Source organism: Oryzias latipes, chromosome 11 (genome assembly GCF_053564925.1).
Source record: "Oryzias latipes strain Hd-rR chromosome 11, Olatipes_Hd-rR_3.1".
Classification (NCBI taxonomy): Eukaryota; Metazoa; Chordata; class Actinopteri; order Beloniformes; family Adrianichthyidae; genus Oryzias; species Oryzias latipes.
This window is the reverse complement of record NC_136247.1, coordinates 30,140,007-30,148,454: the sequence shown is the minus strand read 5'-3', so window position 1 is coordinate 30,148,454 and position 8,448 is coordinate 30,140,007. Positions and strand designations below refer to the sequence as shown.

General features: G+C 41.6%; 1 long non-coding RNA gene across 11 annotated transcripts; it reads right to left on the bottom strand.

Annotated features, from left to right (window-relative positions):
* Positions 1–905: 905 nt before the first annotated feature.
* Positions 906–8,048, bottom strand: LOC144995495 (uncharacterized). 11 transcript variants are annotated; one of them, XR_013659042.1, is made up of 12 exons: positions 7,766–8,048; positions 7,521–7,653; positions 7,265–7,350; positions 6,807–7,181; positions 5,719–6,708; positions 5,032–5,226; positions 4,574–4,948; positions 4,236–4,475; positions 4,023–4,117; positions 2,800–3,565; positions 2,342–2,716; positions 906–2,243 (listed from the first exon to the last, which is right to left on the bottom strand). It is a non-coding gene; the product is annotated as an uncharacterized LOC144995495 (long non-coding RNA). The 11 variants fall into 11 exon arrangements; XR_013659038.1 differs by having other exon boundaries at positions 907–2,243; positions 2,800–4,475; positions 5,719–5,798; positions 6,256–6,350; positions 6,469–6,708; XR_013659041.1 differs by having other exon boundaries at positions 907–2,243; positions 2,800–2,994; positions 3,486–3,565; positions 4,023–4,475; positions 7,766–8,046.
* Positions 8,049–8,448: the final 400 nt, after the last annotated feature.

The window sequence follows — 8,448 nt, the reverse complement described above, 5'->3', positions numbered from 1 at the left end:
GACAGGTTTTACTATCACAAAAAGAGGTTATATAGCTTCAAGAAACTAGAGTGTAGATTTGTATAAACCCCTTTTTGTCGTATTATTTTTTATTTATTTGTTACATTTAGTGTGTGTGGGGAGGGAGAGGGGAAGAATGTGAGGGGAGGGTGGAAGAGAGTAAAAGGAAGAAAGGTGAAAAGGTGGGGGATACAAGCACTGATTTGACTAAGTTATTAATTTAAGCTGTAACAATTATACCAGTTCTGCTGGAAAGACGAATGTTACATCAAAGGTGAAAATCTGACACTAAGATGAGCGAAAAAAAAACTGTCCATCAATACACTGTAGGTAAGGAGGAGGGATGAAGCAGACAGGGAGCAGTGTGGCAGTGTGCACGTGCACGTGGGGGTGGAGATACATGAATGCTGCCGACGTGAACCGTGTGTTCATAAAGGGAGCCAGATCCTACCCAGCCAGACCAGCCAGACCAGGAGAGGGGAGGAGAGCCCCCCAGGCCAGAAGCCCCCCCAGCATCCGGACCCAGGCAGCCCGGGAGGGGAGGAGGAGGGGACCGCCCACCCCACCAGCCAGGCACAGAGAGGGCCCCCCTACAGGGGCCCCCCCAATGCCCAGAGGCACAAGCGAACCCAGTGTCCGGCCCCCAGGCCACAAGACAGGAGCGCTTAGCCGTACCAGGCGGCAGCCATGGGGGCCACCGGGCGCCGGACACCGAGACAAAGGCCTGGGACGAAGCCAGGGCCCCCGGAACCCATGAGCCGGCCACCACCCGACCGGCGCCCCGTCCCCGCAAGCCAGCCCAGGCATGCGACCCTAGCAACCCAGGGATCGCCACGCACCCACAGCCACAGCCCCCCCCCTAAAACCCTACGCACTACAACCCCCCCCCCCCCCCCGCCATAATATCTGTCCCCCCCTCCCCAACCCTCTCAGTGCCCTCCCCTCTCTGTGATGGGGAGGGAAAGCCACTAAAAATTTAGTGGGTTTTGTACAAGTAAAGCAGAATTAGAATACACCCATATTTAAGCTGTGCTCCAGCAAGAAAAATCACAACTGCATAAAGAATTTCAAAATTCAAAATACTTTTATTTATATAGCACCTTTCATGTTAAGAAAACAGCTCAAGGTGCTGTATATAAAAAACAAACAAGGATGCACCGTTGCAAAAAAGTTTAAATAAAATAATAAGCAGCTCCTAATAAAATACACAAAAACAAACACAAGTAAAAGAGGAATGATTTAAAAAAAAAAACCTTAAGAGAGAACCTCCTGTTGGCCCGGAAGTCAGCATAGACAGACACCCTGCCAAGCGTGACAAACACTCTCAAACAGTCTGAAATGTAAACGTGATCATTAAAAAAGTGAAAATAGAAAAACAGCTGAAATATAAAAACTTCAGATAAATTAATGCATAAAAATTAGGGAAGAAAATCGAAGCCCTGTGAAGCGCTCATGGGGCTTCATGTAAATGTGCCAGAAAAATGGATGAAACATTAGGGGATTGGAAACCACACAGAACAGCGGCATCTGGTGGCGGACTGGACGTATATCATCTACTCCACTAAGCCTGTTGCCCTTGTAACACTTCAGTGCGGAATTAAAATATAAAGATAATGTTTGAAGATTTGTGAGAAGTGCTTGTGTTACATTGTGACTGCCAACTATAAAGTGAGAATGAGTGCTTGTGAACCGGGGTCTATCTAAAATGACTGGGTGGGATAGATGTTTTATTTAAAACTGTATTTTCTCCACTGTGCTGGGCTTCATCCCGTTTTGTATTTTTTGCTTACTATTTCGCCAGCTTTGGAGAAGATCCAACAAGAGGAGGAAGGTCCGTATTGAGTGTGGCCAGAGCTGCCCCCTAACATTAAATGTGCTGTTCCATCTCATTTCCACCATAGACAAGACGACAAGCACGTTTTAAGGAGAGAAGAAAACACAACAACCATCACTGCAAACAAATGTAAAATCTTAGTTAAAAGAAAAAGAAAAATAGTAATCACCTCTTGAATCAATTTGTGCTCTGGTCTGGCCAGCTGTATCTCTGACAGCTTCTCCTTCGCTGTGGTGCTGGATTTAGCAAGACCAACAATCCTACGCCCCTTACTTTGGATGTCCTCTAGTTCAGGGGTTTTTCACCACCAAATGAAGCATATGTGCAAAACACATTATGTGCCGAAGTAGTAATGTATATAAGCACATGCAACCATGTTGGGAGCACAGTCTGTAACAAGGCCTGTCACCTGGAAGAAAGATTACAACATGTTCACAAATCGTGTACATTAGGTAGTGGGAGGCCATATTGATGAATGATCTTGTACTTTATTGAACTGGCACGCACCTTTCCTTTAAATCCCCATTCTTCCATGAGGAGATTTTTGGCCTAAGTCAAGTGAGCTGCAGTGTGGGTTTGGAGAAACTTAAGAACCCCCAAGACCAAAGAGGCCAGCTCCACCTAGAATGAACAAAACCAAACTGAGATACATAAATTAAAGCAGGGGATACCTACCTCCTCGGTGATAAAATGGCATGTTACAGCCAAGTAAGCATCCATGTTAATTGATGTCCACATGTCTGCTCTCAGGCTGACAGCAGAGGTCCTGCTGACCACAGCTAAGGCCTTCTCCTTTTAGGCTTTGTACTTTTCCTCCACCATTGTCCTCAAGGCCTTCCTATTAGGAATTATGTAGGAGTGGTCCAAAAGGTTGACAAGAGCCTAATGGTGACAAATAAAATACAGCTTATTATGTACACAAAAGCATAAATAAGGTAAATGCTATATAACATTAGCCACCTTACCTTGAAGCCCTTGTCTCCAACCATTGAAAATGGGTGTGCATCCATTACAATCATATCCACCAATGCAGAATGACGTTCTTGCTTTCTGGACATTGAAAAACATCCTTGCATGCTTGCTTTTTTTCACGAGGGACCTGCCTGGTGTCAGATTTGGGATTGCAGATGGCCAGCCACAAAAGGTGGAGAAGCAGAGATCTGGGGATGAAAAGGACACTACAGTAAGCTCAGCCCCGCATCTCGCAGGAGGGGGATCTGCTAGATTGACGATGTGCGGCTATCCGGACCGGCAATCCACCACGGCGCTGTCACCAGGATTTCCAACTCACTGCATTTAACCTTTGCTTTAGCAAGAAAAGTTATAACTCCATAACAAATTTCGGAAATATTTAGAGCAAAACCCACTAAAAATTTAGTGGGTTTTGTACAAGTAAAGCAGAATTAGAATACACCCATATTTAAGCTGTGCTCCAGCAAGAAAAATCATAACTGCATAAAGAATTTCAAAATTCAAAATACTTTTATTTATATAGCACATTTCATGTTAAGAAAACAGCTCAAGGTGCTGTATATAAAAAACAAACAAGGATGCACCATTGCAAAAAAGTTTAAATAAAATAATAAGCAGCTCCTAATAAAATACACAAAAACAAACACAAGTAAAAGAGGAATGATTTAAAAAAAAAAACCTTAAGAGAGAACCTCCTGTTGGCCCGGAAGTCAGCATAGACAGACACCCTGCCAAGCGTGACAAACACTCTCAAACAGTCTGAAATGTAAACGTGATCATTAAAAAAGTGAAAATAGAAAAACAGCTGAAATATAAAAACTTCAGATAAATTAATGCATAAAAATTAGGGAAGAAAATCGAAGCCCTGTGAAGCGCTCATGGGGCTTCATGTAAATGTGCCAGAAAAATGGATGAAGCATTTGGGGATTTGAAACCACACAGAACAGCGGCATCTGGTGGCGGACTGGACGTATATCATCTACTCCACTAAGCCTGTTGCCCTTGTAACACTTCAGTGCGGAATTAAAATATAAAGATAATGTTTGAAGATTTGTGAGAAGTGCTTGTGTTACATTGTGACTGCCAACTATAAAGTGAGAATGAGTGCTTGTGAACCGGGGTCTATCTAAAATGACTGGGTGGGATAGATGTTTTATTTAAAACTGTATTTTCTCCACTGTGCTGGGCTTCATCCCGTTTTGTATTTTTTGCTTACTATTTCGCCAGCTTTGGAGAAGATCCAACAAGAGGAGGAAGGTCCGTATTGAGTGTGGCCAGAGCTGCCCCCTAACATTAAATGTGCTGTTCCATCTCATTTCCACCATAGACAAGACGACAAGCACGTTTTAAGGAGAGAAGAAAACACAACAACCATCACTGCAAACAAATGTAAAATCTTAGTTAAAAGAAAAAGAAAAATAGTAATCACCTCTTGAATCAATTTGTGCTCTGGTCTGGCCAGCTGTATCTCTGACAGCTTCTCCTTCGCTGTGGTGCTGGATTTAGCAAGACCAACAATCCTACGCCCCTTACTTTGGATGTCCTCTAGTTCAGGGGTTTTTCACCACCAAATGAAGCATATGTGCAAAACACATTATGTGCCGAAGTAGTAATGTATATAAGCACATGCAACCATGTTGGGAGCACAGTCTGTAACAAGGCCTGTCACCTGGAAGAAAGATTACAACATGTTCACAAATCGTGTACATTAGGTAGTGGGAGGCCATATTGATGAATGATCTTGTACTTTATTGAACTGGCACGCACCTTTCCTTTAAATCCCCATTCTTCCATGAGGAGATTTTTGGCCTAAGTCAAGTGAGCTGCAGTGTGGGTTTGGAGAAACTTAAGAACCCCCAAGACCAAAGAGGCCAGCTCCACCTAGAATGAACAAAACCAAACTGAGATACATAAATTAAAGCAGGGGATACCTACCTCCTCGGTGATAAAATGGCATGTTACAGCCAAGTAAGCATCCATGTTAATTGATGTCCACATGTCTGCTCTCAGGCTGACAGCAGAGGTCCTGCTGACCACAGCTAAGGCCTTCTCCTTTTAGGCTTTGTACTTTTCCTCCACCATTGTCCTCAAGGCCTTCCTATTAGGAATTATGTAGGAGTGGTCCAAAAGGTTGACAAGAGCCTAATGGTGACAAATAAAATACAGCTTATTATGTACACAAAAGCATAAATAAGGTAAATGCTATATAACATTAGCCACCTTACCTTGAAGCCCTTGTCTCCAACCATTGAAAATGGGTGTGCATCCATTACAATCATATCCACCAATGCAGAATGACGTTCTTGCTTTCTGGACATTGAAAAACATCCTTGCATGCTTGCTTTTTTTCACGAGGGACCTGCCTGGTGTCAGATTTGGGATTGCAGATGGCCAGCCACAAAAGGTGGAGAAGCAGAGATCTGGGGATGAAAAGGACACTACAGTAAGCTCAGCCCCGCATCTCGCAGGAGGGGGATCTGCTAGATTGACGATGTGCGGCTATCCGGACCGGCAATCCACCACGGCGCTGTCACCAGGATTTCCAACTCACTGCATTTAACCTTTGCTTTAGCAAGAAAAGTTATAACTCCATAACAAATTTCGGAAATATTTAGAGCAAAACCCACTAAAAATTTAGTGGGTTTTGTACAAGTAAAGCAGAATTAGAATACACCCATATTTAAGCTGTGCTCCAGCAAGAAAAATCATAACTGCATAAAGAATTTCAAAATTCAAAATACTTTTATTTATATAGCACATTTCATGTTAAGAAAACAGCTCAAGGTGCTGTATATAAAAAACAAACAAGGATGCACCATTGCAAAAAAGTTTAAATAAAATAATAAGCAGCTCCTAATAAAATACACAAAAACAAACACAAGTAAAAGAGGAATGATTTAAAAAAAAAAAACCTTAAGAGAGAACCTCCTGTTGGCCCGGAAGTCAGCATAGACAGACACCCTGCCAAGCGTGACAAACACTCTCAAACAGTCTGAAATGTAAACGTGATCATTAAAAAAGTGAAAATAGAAAAACAGCTGAAATATAAAAACTTCAGATAAATTAATGCATAAAAATTAGGGAAGAAAATCGAAGCCCTGTGAAGCGCTCATGGGGCTTCATGTAAATGTGCCAGAAAAATGGATGAAGCATTTGGGGATTTGAAACCACACAGAACAGCGGCATCTGGTGGCGGACTGGACGTATATCATCTACTCCACTAAGCCTGTTGCCCTTGTAACACTTCAGTGCGGAATTAAAATATAAAGATAATGTTTGAAGATTTGTGAGAAGTGCTTGTGTTACATTGTGACTGCCAACTATAAAGTGAGAATGAGTGCTTGTGAACCGGGGTCTATCTAAAATGACTGGGTGGGATAGATGTTTTATTTAAAACTGTATTTTCTCCACTGTGCTGGGCTTCATCCCGTTTTGTATTTTTTGCTTACTATTTCGCCAGCTTTGGAGAAGATCCAACAAGAGGAGGAAGGTCCGTATTGAGTGTGGCCAGAGCTGCCCCCTAACATTAAATGTGCTGTTCCATCTCATTTCCACCATAGACAAGACGACAAGCACGTTTTAAGGAGAGAAGAAAACACAACAACCATCACTGCAAACAAATGTAAAATCTTAGTTAAAAGAAAAAGAAAAATAGTAATCACCTCTTGAATCAATTTGTGCTCTGGTCTGGCCAGCTGTATCTCTGACAGCTTCTCCTTCGCTGTGGTGCTGGATTTAGCAAGACCAACAATCCTACGCCCCTTACTTTGGATGTCCTCTAGTTCAGGGGTTTTTCACCACCAAATGAAGCATATGTGCAAAACACATTATGTGCCGAAGTAGTAATGTATATAAGCACATGCAACCATGTTGGGAGCACAGTCTGTAACAAGGCCTGTCACCTGGAAGAAAGATTACAACATGTTCACAAATCGTGTACATTAGGTAGTGGGAGGCCATATTGATGAATGATCTTGTACTTTATTGAACTGGCACGCACCTTTCCTTTAAATCCCCATTCTTCCATGAGGAGATTTTTGGCCTAAGTCAAGTGAGCTGCAGTGTGGGTTTGGAGAAACTTAAGAACCCCCAAGACCAAAGAGGCCAGCTCCACCTAGAATGAACAAAACCAAACTGAGATACATAAATTAAAGCAGGGGATACCTACCTCCTCGGTGATAAAATGGCATGTTACAGCCAAGTAAGCATCCATGTTAATTGATGTCCACATGTCTGCTCTCAGGCTGACAGCAGAGGTCCTGCTGACCACAGCTAAGGCCTTCTCCTTTTAGGCTTTGTACTTTTCCTCCACCATTGTCCTCAAGGCCTTCCTATTAGGAATTATGTAGGAGTGGTCCAAAAGGTTGACAAGAGCCTAATGGTGACAAATAAAATACAGCTTATTATGTACACAAAAGCATAAATAAGGTAAATGCTATATAACATTAGCCACCTTACCTTGAAGCCCTTGTCTCCAACCATTGAAAATGGGTGTGCATCCATTACAATCATATCCACCAATGCAGAATGGTGGATTCTGGACACTGAAAAACATCCATCATATTAAGTTTAAAAAAATAAAAAATAAATCATACGAGTTGAGCATCAAACTCATGAACTGAGGTTGCACATGCCTCTAAATGTACCACTGAGCCATCTGTTTAACCCCCTGTAACAAGTGCCATTTGTTATATATGTATATTATTATTCTTACCGACATGAGGAGGATTGAAGGTTTGGTTTGCCAACTGCGGAGTTTCAAAATGATGAACGGAGCGGAGAGGTTTCATCATGGAGGATGTACTGTCATTAAATGCCAATTCACGTTTGTGAATCAAACATTGCACCTAAAAAAGAAATGGAAAGAATAAAAATGATTCATTTAAACTGAAAGACATACCTATAAATCTAATGCAATCAGCAATGGCTACTAATAAAATAACGTTAATAGTGTATTACCTTCTTAGGAGAATTATTAGGAAATATCCACCAATGCAGCATCAAGTTCTTGCTTTCTGGAAGCCTTTGTTTTCAACAATTGAAAATGTTTGTGCATCACAAACACTTTTTAACAAACGTTAAAATATAAAAACTGTTAAAATATAAAAACTTAAGATAAGTTAATGCATAAAAAGCCTAAACACCTGAAATATAAAAAGAATAAGTTGGTATGTTTAAACAAAGACTAAATAATTAGATAAATAATAATAATAACACACATCAAACAAATCAAAAATGAACTGAGTCCAAACCAGTGCACCTGCACCCAAACAAATTTATGAGCAGGTGTGTTGAGCACGTGACCTTGCGCTCTTCGGGGACCAATCCGTTTGAAGTTTAGATAGCCACGCCTTCTTGCGCAAAAATACTCGCCAAAAAAGAAGTTCCGGTATAAATCACATTATGTAATGTCCGTTGGTCAGATGACGTGTCAGTGATCTGGACAAATTATGATACTACCATTGAAAAATATTTTATGTGGTCCTTTGTAAACAAACAGAGCTCCGACGTGGAGCTAGATTGTCTTCTAAACGTGCTCTTATTAGTATTATTTAGTGCATTTCCGCTACACAGTTCGTCCCAGTGGTTCCACCCTGTAACAACGTTGTCTTTACTGAAAAATATTCCACAGCGTCAGCGTG